The sequence below is a fragment of the Bactrocera oleae genome, chromosome 5, assembly GCF_042242935.1.
Source record: "Bactrocera oleae isolate idBacOlea1 chromosome 5, idBacOlea1, whole genome shotgun sequence".
In the NCBI taxonomy this organism is placed as follows: domain Eukaryota; kingdom Metazoa; phylum Arthropoda; class Insecta; order Diptera; family Tephritidae; genus Bactrocera; species Bactrocera oleae.
In genome coordinates, this window is record NC_091539.1 from 58,077,242 (window position 1) to 58,095,825 (window position 18,584).

General features: G+C 33.1%; 1 protein-coding gene across 8 annotated transcripts in view; it reads left to right on the forward strand.

Moving 5' to 3' along the window:
* kek5 (kekkon 5) overlaps positions 1-18,584 on the forward strand; it is a 231,193-nt gene that overhangs the window by 36,597 nt on the left and 176,012 nt on the right. For 6 of the 8 annotated variants that reach the window (XR_011396343.1, XR_011396344.1, XM_070109465.1 and 3 more), the window contains one exon: positions 1,287-1,412. The exons of the other annotated variants lie outside the window; for them this stretch is intronic. The gene's annotated coding sequence lies outside the window, so the exon portion shown is untranslated. The remainder of the gene's footprint in view (positions 1-1,286; positions 1,413-18,584) is intronic. 8 annotated transcript variants of the gene reach the window in all.

An 18,584-nucleotide genomic window follows, 5' to 3' on the forward strand; every position in this document is an offset into this window, starting at 1 on the left:
TATGAACATATATCTCTAAGTGTAAGTGTGTATGATAGTGTGAGTGTGTATGTGTGTTTGACTTTGATGCAGTAAACACAATGCTCTTGCGTCCATATGTATACTTTCACACGTTTCCACCATCAAATATACACTTGTAAGTATACATATCGGTATATATGTTGTGTGTATGTGTAAGTGTGTGCCTTCACACCCCCGCCAATGTCACTGGCTCTTCACCAAAAATAAACAAATAAACAACCACCAGCAATCGACTGCTAACCGCCGACAAACAACGATCGAGAATCAAAGAAAACACCACAAAGGCGATCAACAAGCGTGGCATGGCAACAACAACAACAACAACTGTAACACTCGCTATGTACACCAATATAACAATTAGTGTATGAAATTTGTTGCAACAGGACACTTTTCGACAGACAACTTCGTAGAGTTCTCCGGTTTAGTGTTGTTGCTTTTCTGCTTGTTTGCTTATAATTTTGAGTTTGTCGCTTGTTCGCTGACGTCGGTCGCAACTTTTCCACTTGAGTTCCGCGCCATGAAATTCGAGTGTCAAACGACAGCTGCTCAAAGCAGCAGGAGAGAAGATAGCAAATGACAACAACAACCACAAAAAGCATAAACAAACACATGTGAAGTTTAAAAACATGAAAATTACCAGAAATATCGAGCGTCCGTAGTAAGAACTGTAATTACTTGGTATACACCCTCCTTCATATAATTTGGGTAATTTTTTGGCCTTTGGAGGACTTGAGTGGGAAACTGATAAATATAAGTATACTCACATGTGTGTAGCTGCTTATGTGCTGTTGATACCCCCTTCGTACATATATCTACATAAATAAATATCTTAAACATCTGCTCGCACTGCTTCGAGTTCGGGAGTTACCTAAGAGGTACAGCAACTCTGGGACTCTGCGTATGCCATTTAAGCGTCTTTAGTTTTGTTTATACCTATAGCCCTCATTCTTAAAAGTCTTCGCTGTTAGCGAATTTTACGTATATATGTATGTAGTATACAAACATATTGTATGTAAATATATTATACCCTACTAATGCAGCTGCCCTTGAAATTCGGCGAATTTTCAACTTTATGACTGTAAACAAGAATACTACTTTGTTTAGAATAAGAAGACAATGTGTATTAACAAAATTTGTTGAGTACATCTTTCATCGTAATGCCATTCTAAACTGATAACATATTCAGTCCCTTTTGTGATATTCCCAAATATTAAAAAAAAATGTTTTTTTTTAAATATTTAAACATTTTTTTTGTTTATTTTCAGAGCAAATTATCCAAGAACAAACTGATCTCTGCATCCTGAAAGAGTTTATAACAAGCAGTAAATTGTATTATATATTTCTATTTGATTGCATTATAACTGATCTGGACACTACAATAGCAGTATTTGGTAAGATTGAGAAAGTAATTTTATAGTTTTATAAAAGTTCGGAATATACGAGTATACCATCAGAAAGTAGATATCTCAAAAAACAGAAAGCTTACCAAATTTTTCAAAAAATTTGATATTTTGACTTGAGAATTTTTGATAGAAAATTAGATGCTTTTTCGATGTAAGGTCAATATAAGTAAAAAAAATAAATATTTTAAATTAATAAAAATACAGTGTTTGAGCGACATAAAAGAATATAAGTTTACTCCAAATTTCGTGTAACAAAAAATATTTTGTACAAGATAAATATATAAAAATTAGTTATTTGAATTTTTCACATAAATTTTGAGGTTATGTGTAAAAAGTTTGTATACAAGTTTTATAGACCTATTCATTACCTACAATATTACCATATAACTTTTTTCTATGGAACTCGGAAGTTTTGCTGAAAATCGAGTTAATCGTTTTTAACCCCTAAAAATTCAACGGCGCCATTTTATTTCCTTTTCCCGAGCTCAGATTGGTAAATTTTTTTTTTCACATTTTATCTTTAGTTTCCGATGGCTGTCAACCTACTATGAATTTAATTCTTTTTTTTATAATTTTCAAAGGCTTTTGCACTAGTCTAAAATTCCGCTTTTCTGTTGAAAAATTTCAAATGAGTTCAATGAAAATTTTTTGGAATATAAAGTTCAAGAAATATTCGATTTTATGGGTACCTGTTCTGTTTAGAATGAAATTTTACTTTGATACTAAAGTGGTAACATTACAATTAACAGCGGTAAACAAAGAAAAAATATTTTTTTTTTGGGTTTTTGTTTTCATGCTCAAATTCTGATTCATTGAAAAGCATTGAAGTTTTATATTTTTAGATCTTAAAGTTTGCTTTTACATTTGGTGCTTAATACAAAAAAGTTCATCATATGAACTTGGGTGTCTTAGGCGAATTTTGGTTTTTTCGGTATATAATTGAATTAACTTTTAAATTAAAGTTTTCTTTTTATTTTGAAATCCCAACCCCGATATTTAAAACTAAAATCAAATAATTTTAATCCTGCACATCGAATTAATAAAAAAAAAAATTTTAGTCCAAAATTTTAGAATCAAAAAATTTGCAACCTTAAAAAATTCTCAATAACGTGATTACAAAAAAATTTATATTTGGTCCAAAATTTTTGAACTCATCAAAATCATGTTTGATTTGTTGAAAAAATCAAGCTGCACTCTGTCAATTAAGGGATAAAGTTATAAGTGGAATCTTAAATAAGCAATTTCAGAAGTATGAAAGCTGTTGCTCCAGTTAGTTATTGCTACGAACCTTGTATCATGATTTGGGCTTTGTTCAAATGTGTGACGCATGACTTCTTATATGTTTAGTTTGTAAAGCAAACTACTGTCGCTGCTTTAAACTAATTTGCTAGTGATTGAATAATTATACACACCTTTTCTACATTTTGCGAGAAAGGACTTTTATTGACTGCTAAAAAAAAACAAAGCAAATTCTCATATACAATTTTATTTGAGTCAAATTCAATAACAGTGTTTCCGCATAAAGAAAATATATATGTATGTATATTTTTTTTCAAATTTATGTTCAATACTAACAATTATTCGTCCTCGTGCCGCTCCTTTGCAATGCCATATAATATTTTTGAAACATTTTTAAAAGCGAATGCAAATATCCTGTCGGCATGTACGACAGATTAAAAGCTAAGCAGTAAACTGTACACACATCTGCATGAATTTACGACTGCGTAGCTTTATATTCAGCAGATAATACTTTTTGTTTTCAAACTCAAGGTTAACAGTAAAAAATTAAAAAAAAAATGCTTTGCTATATTTCACATTTTTTATTGTAACTGTACGCTCATTTATTGAGCTTAAGTAAAAAAAAATGTTGTATTACAAGTGTATAAAGCGCTTTCGGTTTGACCACACAACTCATAAACAGACTCATAAACGACGAACAATCCCTTTAAAAAACAAAAAAAAAAACATCGCATTGTGGATATCAATGGAAAAAGCGGCGTTGTTACTGGCGCATGTAGCAGCAACGGTAGTCATTACAATTTATTTAAATATGCACGTAATTCTCATCAATGTGTGGGTGTACAATATATTATATGTACATACAGCTGGGCTCGCATGCACGCATTTAAATAAGCCGCCGCGCATTTGCGAGCAATTCGCACTCGCCACATTACAATAATTGCGCTTGTTGCCATTTTATTTGCTGCCACACTTCATTTTCTGCGTTTTACTTACGCGCTATATTCTTTTCTTTTTTCTTTACTCTTTCATTTTATTTATATATATATATTTTTTTTTATTTTATTGTATTTTGTTTTGCAGCCGCAGCGCACAATCATTTCATTTTGCGTGCGCTTGCGCCTTGCCGCGTCCTGCCATTGTCAACGTGGCGTCGGTTTGTTTTTTTATCTCCGTTTTCACTTTTAATTTTTTATGCATTTATTGTGCAGTTTTCGCCTTTTTTCAGCGCGCACCCATTTATGTTATTGCCACTTTTTGAACGAGCTGGCAATTGTTGCGGCCGCCGCGGCAGCTGCGTACCAAGAATTCACAAATGAAGGCCAGCAAGCGCACAGCGGAACACATTATACATTTATATGTAGATCTATATATTATTTATAAGCACAATATTGTTGGCTTATTTGCACATTTCATATGTATGTGTGCATCGTCTTTTTTATGTGTGTGCTTGTGTGTTTACATCTGCTCAGGTTTGTGCGCGAGGAGAGCAGGAAGCGCCGCCACCGCATGACTTTTGTTATTTGCTCGCATTTTCTCATTAATTTTCGCAAACGTGGCGAAAAAATCACGCACAATGCGCACAGATACACACTCACACACATGAGAAGACATGCGCGTACATTTGCCTTGATATCCTTTCCGTGCGCTCGCCATACACACACATACACATACACATGCTACTTGGCAGCTGTGCATGTTTTGCACACATTTTACTGATGCCAACACCGTCATTATCCAGTCGCCAACAACAGCAACAGCAAAAGCGAGCGACACTGCGCATACAGCTTAATAATTGTCGTTGTAATCAGTGCCGGCAGCAGGTTTACCACCTGCAGCTGTCGCTCTGTGCTTATTTCATGGCCGCTTGACACGCATCCTGACACCTGCTGAGCCCAACAGATTTATGCGCGGGAGTGGTTGGAGATGTGTATTTAGCCCAAAAAGAGTAAAAATATGCTTTCGGCATTAAAATTTTCTGCTGTCATGGTTTGCAACGAACTCAAGCTAGCTTTGTTCTCGGTACTTTGCGGCGGATGCATGTTAGCTTTTTATTGTTAATTTGCGCGATTGGTATTGTTTTGCAGCGACAACTGCTGATTTATTGTGTCTTATCTTGGAGTTATTTTTTTCTCTTGGGCGCAACATTACTGCCTTCGGAAAACTTAATTTTTTCCGTTTTTTCGACATTTACTTCTATTTTCTGTTACGTAACCTAAAAAGACTCGGTCTTATATCAGGAAAAGTACATGAAATGTCCGCTAGAAGGCCAATAACTTGTTGGCAATTGTATGTGCGGTTGCTTTCAAGCTTTTCTAAAGTTTGCCAAGCGAATCCTACAGCGCCACAGCTACATCAAATACGGTTGTGGGCCTTTAGGTATTTCAATCAGATCAATAACCAGCAATTTTACTACACCTTTCGATCATTTGATACAGCATTAAGTACGGTCGACAGCTGATTGCAGTGACACAGATTTTATGTTGCCTTACGATGCGTCATCTCATAAGATCTTCCAAGATGTCATCTCTCGTTCAATTAAACTACACACTGCCTTTGGCATAATTTCGAAAGTCATGCTATATTGAAAGAAAAAAAATTTGATGCTGTAAAACTTTTAGGAAAGATAATACATAAAACAACGATCATTAAAATATTTTTTTGAACTATTTATCTTTTTATAAAGAAAAGTAGATAAAAATCTTACCTTGTAACGACAGTTTAAAAGAGACTGCTCTTACTTCTGGAATTAACCATGTAAGCCTTTTTTTATAGCTTTTCAGTTCAGAAATATCTCATCGACTTTTATTGGGGTACATTCGCATTTATGCAGTTCGACTAGTTTGGTAGATTTATCATTCCCAATTTCTGGTTAATTTAACTTTGACGTTTCCCTCTCTCTCTCTAATTCTTTGTCGCTCTTTTTTTACATGTTTTAATAAAACAGGTACCGTTAGCCTGCTTCGGCAAAAATAGTTGAGCTGGGCTTGCGGGTACTTCTTGATCTAAGCACAGCACCGTTAGGTACAGCGTTTCAGTTCTGGATCAACCGTTCGGCTTCTGTGGGTACAGCCACACTTGAGCAGTTCAAAGAAACTGCAGATTTATAATTCCAAATTTCTGCTTTATTTAAATGTTTCGTCTCCCTCTCTTTCTCATTCTTTGCTGCTCTTGTTTATGTATGGTATATGTTTTATTAAAGCAGTTACCGTTATTAGGCTCTAATCCAATTTGCTCGCTCATACTTTATCTTTTCTCTGATATTTATCATTATAGCGGTACTCTAATTATTTTCGGCATATTCTTTAAAGATAATAATTTCTATCTAAGTCGAACCTAACATAAACTAAAAACATTTAAAATATGCTTAATGAGAAAATTTTTTTTATTAGGGTTGTTCTCAATTTTCAGCTGGATAAGCAATATGTTTGTATGTATGTTCGTTCATATATATTGCATTGTCGATAAAAGGGAAACTATTTTTTTTCCGTAAAAAAGAACTAGTTACCTAATTGCATTATAGTGTTCATTCAAAGTTTTGGTATTCAGATATTTTTTGCCAAATTATTTTTAATATTTTTTACCATATAGTATTACCATATATGTAGTTTGACACGTATTTTATTTGGTTAATTAATTTAAATTTTTTTTTTGAATTTTTTAAAAAATTAAACATATAAAATTTAGAACATCCCTAATAATTTTCTATGTTTCCAAATTAGCTAATTTTCGTACACCTAAAAACTGCTTAATAAGCGTAGGTGCGGCTAAAAAAAATTTAATTAACATTCAGCTCTAAGTGTTTGCCAGTAATGCCAGATTTTTTTGTTTTATTAAACAGCATTTTTTAATTGCAAATTGCTTTGCATACAAATTCTGTGCTTCCTACAACTTCACCAGTATGTTGCACCAACTTACAAGTAAAATTATATTGCGTTTGTTTGCAACATTAATTCACTCTCGCTGACAAACACACACGCACTCATGCTACGGGACGCGCTGTAGCGCCATCAAAGTTGACAAGCAAGCGAATCAACAGAAGAGTGCGCACAAAAAAAAAAAAAACCAATAGCTTTGGGCGGCAGCTCAGGTGGCAACGCGGCTGACATAAATGCTTCCAACAGCTGAAGTACGAAAATATTGCACTTTGGCGACACAAGCACGCCAACAACAACTACCACTTGTGGGTACAAGTAAGGTGGGTAATAAAAATGCGCTTGTACAATGTTGTTGTGGGAGTTCCTGCAACACGGCGCCCTGTCAGCTGAATGTTGTTGTTGTGGTTGCTGTAGCTGTCATAAGCGTTGGCATGAGCGTAAATTTACAAACTCACCGTTATTCCGATAAGAGTGTGTAAAAAACACACATACCAAAGGAGGTTGCTAGTGCATCAACAACTAACAGGTTAGCCAGAGGGAAATGTCGGAGACCGCTTAAAGTCTGTATATACGCGAACTAGTTCCTCAGTTTTTAAAGCATCGTTCTGAAATTTTGCACACATCATTTTCTCAACAAGAAACTGTGGATTTGTCGAAACCACTGTTGTGAAACCACTATAGCATATAGCTGTCATACAAACTGATCGCTCAAAATCAAATCCTTGTGTAGAAAACGTTTGTATTAGACAATATATCTGCACGAAGTTTGATATGGATTATTGCCTAAACTAACGGTACAATCACCGAAGAAATTATTGAGATCGGACTACTACAACATATAGCTGCCATACAAACTGATCGTTAGAAATTAAGAAAAATATATTTTTATACCCTATTATGTTATAAGAAATGCACCTGTGAAGGGTATAATAGCTTCGGTGCTGCCCAAATTATGGTTTGTTTATTTTTTGTTTTGCATGTATTTGTGTGTGTTGCAAACACTAAAAAGCTAATAGTCACCAAAGTCACCAGGCGAATTGTGTGTTACTATGTTGTTGCTGCAGCGCTTGTTGTTGTTGCCAGTAAAAGTTTGTAAGCAATCGTGTTGTGTTGCATGCATCACTGCTTGAGTTGATGAATCACGTGGAAGTTGTCGCTGAAGATAGGCGACACAGCAAAGGTGGGAATAGCCAGCGCAGCCAAGCAAAAAGCAACAACAACAACAACAGCTCAGCTATCATCTATATTAGCTAAGCAAGCACTCAGTTATGCATACATGCATTGCAGCATTCAGGCATTCATGTAAGCATGTGTGTGTTTGTGCTGCTGTTGGTTTTTCGTGGTATATGCTACATCAAAACTCTCATCAGCTGAGTAATTTGGTTGTTTTCTCTCGTTCATTTTGCTGTTTGCGCAAAACTTATAAAACACACAGATTTTCGCCTGCTGCCGCTTTTCATCATGCTTGCTTGCAACATTTTTACATGCTTGCACATACATCCGTGTGTATGTGTGTAGAACAGCAGAGCCACGGGGCAATGATTGTCATACGCTGTTATTTTTATGCTTTTGCTGGACAATCAGTATCGTGTTTTGTTGTTGCCATTTTAAGCTGACATGTTACGAGTACCACATGTGGCATGTGGCATGTTGCAATACATTGCGAAACCAACCGAATGGGGAAAAAATTAGTTGGGGTGCTTTGCCGGGAAGCCGTTGAACTGGAAAATTGCTGAGAGCGTACTGTGTGGTTTTTATCCATACTTTTTTTTTTGTAATTTTTGGTTCAGCGAATTTAAAAAACTGAAATTTTTTATAATATGGTATATGCAACTATCGCTATTTCATTAATTTTTTGGGCACAAGATTTAATTGCAAAGCATGGTAGCATAGTTTGGGGTAAAGTAGTAGAGGGTGAGATAGTTTTTGATGGGATTTAGTTGAAATATAGAGACAGGGTGTGGTTTTTTGATAAGTATTGGAAGTGTGTGGCAGATATCGGATAGAAAATTAAGAGAATTAATATGGCAGCACGTTTGTATAAGCTTGTCATAGGGTAGTAAGCGGACTTTTGAAGAAATTCTTGCATATAAAGGGTGTTCTTTTAAAGTTGTAGAATTTGTAACGCCGAAAATTCATAGATTGTCATGTATCTTAGAGTCTGAAATGCATTTCATTTCCGTGGATTAAATTTTTCATCGCGTTATCAGACAGTTTTGGCCTAATAAGTTGCAAAATTCTCACAAAATATTCGAAATTGATTGCTGCTTCAATTCAAAGAAGTATGGACCAATAATACCACTGGCATCCTCTTTCAGAACGCATGGAAGCTTTGAACATTTATTTTATACAGGTTTATTCGATAGTTTTGCTTATTTACATACGTACCTCATAACTGGCGTGTGTCAGAGCACAGACAGCAAGTTTTGGCGAAAAAAATTTTAACATTGTTTCCAAGTAAATCGTTGCATGATATTTCGCCGTAGCATACTCAACATAAATGTCAAACAAATATGTAAATTTTGACAGTTCATTTGATATCTTTCCTAAAAAATGGAATGTCTCTGAAAGACATATCCTATTTACATACAATGTCCGAAAAGAATTTAATTTCTCTAAAAAAAAATATTAATCATAAATATATTAATTAAAAACGCAAATTTGCAAAGTTATAAATTTTTCTTCACTATTTGCACGCGGAATGTTAGAAAATCCAAAATATAAATAACTGCATAAATGCTAATGAGTTCGCATTCGTATTGGTTATCGCTATTAATAACGTAGTCAATGCTCAATGTTGTCAACATGATTATCTGTGTTAGAATTATTCAAAAAAATATTTAAAATATTTGTATCAGTGTGATTAATCTATGATATATGCCAGTGTTGATAACTGAGCACATCCTTTCTAATGGCATCGTTGTGATTTTCCATGGGATTGCGCAAATATGTATTTAACCATAAACCTTGATCATTAAGTCATAAACATAAAAAAAAGTAATTTATCCGCATTTCAAAGTTAGCCTGAAAAATCGTAATATTGCATTGTTCGAAACTGAGGTTATTGAAAACAATATTAATTGTTGTATGTAGATTTGATTGAAAACTGTTATGACCCATAGAAGTGATTGTTGAAATTAGAATAAAAGTTTTATTTTTAGTTTTTTGGTGTCTACTTGCTATAATTATATAATTAATAATAATGTTTTTCAAAAACCCAAATTTTGAACTTCAAAGACAGTTATTTCGATCCCGGAGGATAACTTCAAAAAAAGAGAAACTACTTTTGACTCAATCTTTTGAAAGAATTTTTTTAGGTTTGTTAGAAATTTTAGTGAAATAAAATTATAGCACTTTAATATAAAATTTCTCAATTATTAAAAAAAAAACAGTTTTAATAATTTTGAAAAAACCCCGTTTTAGCATCACACCTTCATAAAATAGTGGAAATCATAAAAAAAATTAAGTAATCTGTTTTTCGAAAGAAACCAATCGCTAATGCTATATACGAGTTGTGTTCGAAGGGAAGGTGAATTTAAATTATTTTTTGAAAAGTACTTATTTATTCATCAATATCTATTTTGTGTCCATCAAAGTAGTCCCCTTCGGATATAATACACTTGTGCCAATGCTTTTTCCAATCCTCGAAGCACTTCTGAAATGCGCTTTTCGGTAAGGCCATCAGCTCTTTCTTCGCTTCTGACTTGATCTTATCAACTGTGGCAAAACGCTTTCCTTTTATTGGTTTCTTCAGTTTTGGAAATAGGAAACAGTCGCAGCAAGCCAAATGTGTTGAATACGGTATTTGAGTCATGATGACGGTTTTCTATTTGGTCTAAAAATCACGAATAAGCGACATTGCTTTTGCTCAAATATAAATCGTATATCGTTCGAAAAGTCAAAGTTTTTCATTCTTAAACTTAGACGAAACCAGAAATTAACAGATCATCTATCCAGTTACAAGCGAAAGGCTGCTCAAGTGTAAAAGGAAAATCCCTAGCGTTAAAAGTAAATAAAATTTTAAATCGTTTTTGATCAACTTCTATTTTTCTGCTCGTATTTTACTCGACGAGCGAGAAAAGAAAGAACCATCTTTTCGAGTGTCTCACCGTAATACTTACACTTCTTTTTTGCCAACTCATACTCAAAAAATTTCGCGCTATGCTTGCATTTCAAGTATTTTTCTTCTATTTTCTTCACATTCATTCCGCCACTTTTCGCCTCTTCCACACCACATTGACAACCAAAAGAAATTAAGTGGCACTCATGCACTGCCTCACTGCATATTTATTTGCCTAACTAAGTGCATGACTCAAGTGTAAGAAGCAGCAGCAGCATAACGGAGAAGACACCAGCAAAAACAATTATCAGCAACAATGTTGCAAGTTGAGGTCAAAGGTGGTAACAAAGGCCATAACCTTAATAAAAGCGAATAAAAAGCAACAACTAACGAGCAGACACAGCAATTTAGTAACGCTACCTTTTGGCAACACCATAAGAGTTGAGAAAAAGCAGCAATAATAATAAAAATAAAAGAGAACGGTAAAAGTTTAAAATGCGTTGTCACAATATGCCAGCGCTCATTCCACAACAGCGGTTAGCGGTGTGCAACTCACGGATTTGAGGCTGAGCCACCGAGTTTCAGTCGGCTGGCTGTTTGTAACACTTATCAAGAAAAGTTGGAGATAATATATGGTATATACTCTATAAATTATTAGCGTGACGAGCTGAATCGTTTAAGCCAGCTCCGTCTGCCTGTCTGTATATAGGCGAAATAATCCCTCAGTTTTTGAGATATTGTTTTGAAAGTTTGCACACAGATCTTTCTGCTCAAGAAAATAATTATTTGTCGAAACTGGCGATACCGGATCATTATAGCGTATAGCTGCCATACAAACTGATCGAACAAAATCAAATTCTTGTATGGAAATTTTCTTAATTAGACAAGATATCTTCACGAAACTTGGTATGGATTATTGTCTTAAAAAGCGGTATAATTTCTGAATAAATTGTTCAGATCGCACCGCTAAAGCATATGGCTGCCATACAAAGTGAACGGTCAAAATCAAGATCGAAGGATCATTTAAACTGACTTTTCTACTAAAAGAAATGCACCTGTGAAGGGTATTGTAGCTTTGGCGCAGCCGAAGTTAACACTTTTGTTTTTGTTGTAATTCAGCGTCAATTTTTTTTCGCTGGCCGCCACTGCGCTTGTTGTTGTCCATTTATTTGACCTGCAACGCGCGCTGCAGTTGTTTATTTTAATAAGTTTTTGTTTAGCACTGTTGTTTGTTGTTGTTTTCGCTATGGTGACTGCTTAGCTTAGTCGCTGACGTTATTTTATATTGTCTATGTATGCGTGTGTGTGTATTTTTCCACTTTGTGTTTTGTTAAAATGTTTCTATTTTCGTTTCGACTAACGGGCCAGCGCACTTTGCCTGTTTGTTTGCTCGTTGTAGTTTTTGTTGTTGTTGCCAAGTGCATTTCTCAGTTATTCGTTCGTTATTTCTCCATTATTTGCTTTTCAATATTTTATTTCGCTACTTCTCACCGTTGTTTAGCTTTTCGTTGCCATTAGCGCTTCCCTTTTGCATTATGTGTGCCTTTGTATACGTTGTTTTTGTTGCGCTCATTGTTTATTCCCCAAACTTAAATTGGGTTAATTACAGCTTTAACGAACGAATGGCTTTCATTTGTTTTCATTTTTGTTGATTACAATTTTTTTTGTTGTTATTACTTTATATTTCCATTTGCACGCCGCACTTGAGTGGCCGCCAGACACTGGAAGAGCATTTTTAATAGTTTTGCTCTGGCATAGCCTTCTCAGCGCTGCCTGCAATTCCGCTGTTGCACAGCGGCATGGCTTTGCTTTTTCACTCTTCCGCGTTCTTTTTGTTGTTGCATTTGTATTTGTTGTGTAAAAGCTATTCAACAGCCGCACTATGCTCATGTGCAGCTCAATTGAAAAACTAAATGAAGGTATTTTTTCGGTTGTTTTGTGCTTAGCTCATGTTTATGATGCCTACCGTGGAGATAAGCCGAAGCGCTTTGTGCACCAGAACTAATTTGGAAGTTGTGTAACAAAAGCTGCGGAAAGTTTGATTGTGTACACACACACACACACATGTATACAAATGCATAATAAACTCAATAGTGAAAATGTGGTTGACGCTGATTTCAGATGGGTTTTTATAATCTTTTGTATTGTTTTTTTTTTTTAAATTTTTATTGTCTTTTAAATTTTACTTTTTTTTTAAATTAATTTTTTCATAATTTTTTGTATGTTTTTTTTTCACTTTTTGGTTTTTTTTATATATTTTTTATTATTAAAATATTTATATAATATTTTTATGGTTTTCTAAGCGGAACTTTTACACACATTCATACATATGTACGTACATATACGTATAGCGCTGCACTAATGACATTTGTAACCATTTAAGTAATCATAGGCTCATTAACTTGAGATGAGCAGCGAGATAAAAACACAATTAAGGGGTTGCAGGTAGTGATACTTATAAATATGCTTACTTACATATGTACAAATATATATTTATTACCGGAAACAATTGGTGGTGGAAAAAGCTGTTCACCGTTATGTTACTGTAATTGCTTTATTGAAAAATATAAAAAAAAATATTAAGCACAAAATTTTCATTGCATTATTAAGCGCTACTGATTTCTCCCACTTTTATGAAAACAATGCACGCTTACAATAAAACAAAGAGGAAAAAAAAAAGATATTTCGGTAAAACTTTCCAAACCATGCCTTAATATAACAACGTACCGTAGATATATTGACAAGCGGTTTTTTATATATTTGACTAAAAAAAACTTGTAGATATGATTTTCGAGTGTAAGTGCACCAAAAATTTCCAAAAAATAACAATATAAAGAAAAATAATAATTTATAGAACAAAACACCATTCTTAGAAACAAGTTAAATATAAAAACATTTATAACAAAAAATATTTTGTAGTAAAAAATTTCTGAAAAAAAGCCAATCATAAAAAAAATTTTATATAAAAAGTACTAGAAAAAAAATATTTTATAGCAAAAAAATAAAAATATTTTATAGCAAAAAAATAAAATATTTTAAAGCAAACGGAAAAAGTATTTTATACCAAAAAAATTTATTCCAATACAATTTTTTTTTATTATAAATTTCTGAAAAAGTTAGTGCTTTAAAAATATTTTATAGTAAACGCAAAAACTATTTTATACTTCAAAAATATTCTTTAATAAAATGTTTGCTTTCTACTAAAATTTAAAAAAAAAAAGTTATTATTATAAAATATTTTGTAAAAATATTCTTTACGGAGAAAAGCGTATACATATATCGGAAAACATTTATTTAAAAGAAAAATTCGAGATTGGTTTTATGGTAAAAAAAATATATATTTTATAGAAAACAAATTAATATTTTTGAAATATTTGTAATTTTTTGTTTTTAATTTAATTTTGTTTAATTAATATTTTGGAAAATTTTTTTTTTTATTTATTTATAATTTTTTGTTAATTTTACCACGCGCTATAATGGCGAAAAAATTTAAATGTGCGGCTAGAATATATTAATCATCAATAAAAAATTGGTAAAAAGTTTCGAAACTTAAGAGTTAAATTAAACATGTTAATATTGTTAAAATATAACCTCAAGTGTGTGGGTTATTTTTAGAAAAGACAGATACATACTGCCTTTTTTTTAGCAGAAATATGGTTGAATAAAGATCTCGCATTTGGAGCTCATTTTTATACCGATTTAATCAAGAGAGTTCACCAAAAAAAGTTTAAGAAAATAATTTCTTCTACGCTTGAGAAATTATATATCTCAATTTGATACAAATAATATGTCTAAAATTTTAAATTAACCTCTGAAAAATTTTGCTGAAGTCGCTTTGGTTTTAACTGAGCTCTAATTACCACCTGATCTCTAATTTCACACAAGACTAAGATGTAAAGATATTGTTATCTCTACTTAAGCAGGTAAAGGACAAGTTTTATGGAGTTCAGCACTAAGAAAGACGAGGCACAATTAAATACAAAAAATAAGCCGCAGTAATGGATTTTTAGTAGCGTTTTGTTAAAAAAATAAAATATGATAAATAATCTCAACTTTGATTCTGAAATTACTACACTTTCAAAATGAAAAAAAGTCCCCACAATTAAAGTTTTTTTATTTCATATGTAACACTGTTGATTCAATGCTGGCAATGGCTGTTCACAATAAAAAATATAAAATTTTCGAAAATTATTACGAAAACTTTGAACGCTTACTAATTGTATTATATACATCTCCAATCCCTTGAGTACCACCCACACATTAATACACAACAGTAGTTTGTTTACCTTGTTGCAATAAACATTAAAATTTGTATGTTTTCGTAACATTCGTGCATATTTTGCATTTATTATTTATAGCACAGTTGGAAACTTGGTTATCTCTATAGCAAACGCTCCCACGTAAGCTTTTTGGTTGTACGCTTATGAATATTATCTGGTTTTATTTACTTTTATATTAATTCCCATCATTATTTTTATTGACCCTCAATACACTGCATACATTTACATACATTAATACTTATATATACATAAATGCATAATTAATCAAAACAACAATTTTCTTGTTGGCAGCGTGGCACTTTTGGTAACAAACGAAACCAAAATTGATTACCTTATATTGTAAATATAAAAATTACATAACGCATAAGTGGATAAACAAACTTTTCACTGATTTGTAATTGTAGTAATAATCAGTCGTGACGGCTTTGGGTCGAGTTGTTGTTATTAATTCCTGGATATGATATCCAATTTTTTATATATTGTACATTTACATATATGTATGTATGTATATATGTAATACGTATATATATATATATATGGGTACATCTGTCTATCTTTTCTGGTTTTTTCAAAAGGTGTGTTGCTTTTATTACTCAACTTAAAGTTTGTTAATAATAACAACATTGATATGTATTGCACAAGGTTAAAGAATTTCAGCTGATATTTTTATAAAAAGATTTTAAGCAAAAAACTCCATACAACGTGATAATATAAGTAGTATGTATGTTCTCGGCGGAGCAATATATTAAACACGGCTGATCATTGTACACCAGAAGTACAGTACATAAATAACTTCTCTTTTTCAAAAATATTTTAATGTTAATGTTTAAAGTTATTCTAGTATTTACGCATAAAGGTTGTCTTCTAAATCAATTTTCAACTAATTAAATTTGTACCAAATACTTCTTCATATTAGCTATGTTCCATTCACCAAGCATAAGCGAGTGGCGAATCGAACCCATTATACCAGCTGTTCAAACACACTGCCTTCACAGTGAGATTACAGTCGAAATTTTGCGTATATTTGGTTCATTTACATAATTAAATTTTTATATAATATTGACCGTTATTTGCCATGTGATCTATTCACCATAGAAAAACTTGTATAAAATCGCCAAAAGAATCTTTGGTAACATTGAAGAAACGGTGGTATAACTTTGTTGAGGGATGCGCATATTATCTTGCATCGAATTCGACTTATTCACTAACTTTGTTTTACGTGTAACTTGCAAAAATGCAGCGAGCGGAACAATGTTAATAGGATTACGAGTATTAAACCCAGCTGTTCTCTTGAGTTGGCCGTAAAACTAATATTTTTTCTAATAGTAGTGGCATTCAATTCAATTTGTTGCTGATTAATCCGAGTTGGGTGCAGCTCTAAGTGATATAAGATTCCATTCTCCGTGTATTCGATATCATTTTGTAAGATACTCAGTAGAATATTCTAATATGAGCTTTTAACACTTGAAGAACTCATATTTAAGTTGATTAAATACTGTTACTTACCTCCAACACTGAAACATTTGTGCATATAATCGATCTTAAAGCTAAGTTCTTTCGAAGTGTTCCAACTTAGTTCAGTTTAGTTCTTCCAAACGATCGTTATACCTGGTTACCTATTCTAAATGCGCCTAACAGCTCAGCTAAAACTTCATTATTTTAACACTGCCTTTTCGGCTTCGTAACGCATACTTCTTAAGGCATTTCAAACAAAACTTTCTTCTGCTACAAAAAGGATACGACAAAAACCATAGCAAATGAGTTTCAACCGCTAAATAGCACACATAATAAAACTTTTTATTACTTTATGCTACCAAAAGTGGAAATCAGTAAGCCAGTATGTTAACTTTACTTTTCGCTTTTGCACAGGTGTTGCAGACACGTACATAATTTGCAGCGTCGCAACGGCGCTTTCTGCACACATGCTCACACATATACATCGGCATATAGTGCATACAGTTACTACCAAAAGACCACAAACATTTACGCAGCCATTCATCTCCATTATTTATGTGCGAATATAGCGAGTTCATGTATGCGTGTGTACTCTTATGACTGCAAGTGTAAGTGCGTCGGTGTGTATATATGTATGCATGAGAATGCCTGAGTTGTTAAGTCAACATTTGCTTTTGTGCAGTAAAGTGAGAAAACATGTAAGTAAGAATTCTCACTGCTCACACTTGCCACGCGCCCTCAAGCACGCACACACACACACTCCTTTATAGTTACCACTACTTGCGCGCTTTTTGTTTATTACACTTAAAGCAAACAATTTTCACTTGGGCGTCATACAATAAAACATTTTACTCTATTTATTTTTGTCGCATTAGATTCTTGCGTTGCAGCATTACATTACTGCAATAATATTTAGACTGTATGCGCTTAGGATTTTATGCTTTAGCTACTTTGTCCGAAGAAGAGCCTGGAATTATTTGTATGTGTGTATGTGTGTGTGTTTGTGTAGAGAGCTAAAATTTTGTGCTCGTGTTTTAGTATAAGAATACGAGTAGCTAGTGCCAGTGTCGCTAGTTACTTTACTACCAACTCCGCGTTAGTTAGAATGTGTACCAACACGGCGTATACGTAACCTGGCCGACGACTATAGCAAAGTATTTATTGAATTAATAAGATTCGCGCCAAGCAAATACTTGGACGTTTTCAACGAGAGATAAAGTAAAAGAACAACAACAAAAAAATGCTTTAGTTATATAGCTGCCTTCTGGAATGCGGGGCACTATGTGGCAACCTTTTTCCAACAAAATATATGTAGTTTCGCCTTGCTCTGTCACAAGCGCCCCATATCTGCTGAAACACTGTATTTAGCTGCAAGTACCGTTTGGTGAAAATGATAGATAAGTTTTAACTTTTAACATAATCGAAATGCCGACACGTGCGGCAATCTACGTTGCGCCAGTCTACGTCATCATCAGGTGCTGATGAGTACAAAAACAATGCCTTTATGTTTTGTTTATCAAAGTAGTACATCTGAGAAATTCACGTCAATCAATGACAGCAGACGGTTCGGGCCACGTGCCCAGGTGATTTTGCTTACTTATGTAGTAAATAAATTATTACTTCATATACTTTTCTATATATAATGTACCAAAATAATAACCCGTTTACGGAAGTGTGCGTCAAATTAATGGGAAATCACTTAAATCATGCTAAAATACACATGGCATTTTATTCTGTACACTTGCATTACGTTGTTGCGCAAACTTACATATTATATATACGTATACTGTTAACAATAACAAGAAATTTCACTTTCACTGCTTTTGTGTGGTTTTCCTTTGACAAATTGTGTTAATAATGCTTATCATCAACCCCATCGATTTTCTGAAAGCAACTTCAGTTAAGGGTTAGAGTGTTAGATGCTTGAAAGGAATGGTAGAAGGAGTAAAGAATTGATTGAAATTAATGTAGGGTGAGTGGAGAGAGCGCTCAATTATCTGTAAGTGGCAAGAGTGTGTATGGTGTTTGGGACTAATAAAAGAGTGGTTATACAAATAGAATAAATTCTAACGCCATTTGGAACTTAAAGACTAAAGTATATTAGTATTTTTCTGGTTAAATTAGTCATTTTTAAGATATGTGTATGATTATTTAATTTTTTTTTCTATATGATAGCACATAAAAACAATTTATTTTTTAGAAGATTTCTAGTGAAATATAAAAAAAAAATTTAATTTATAATCAAATT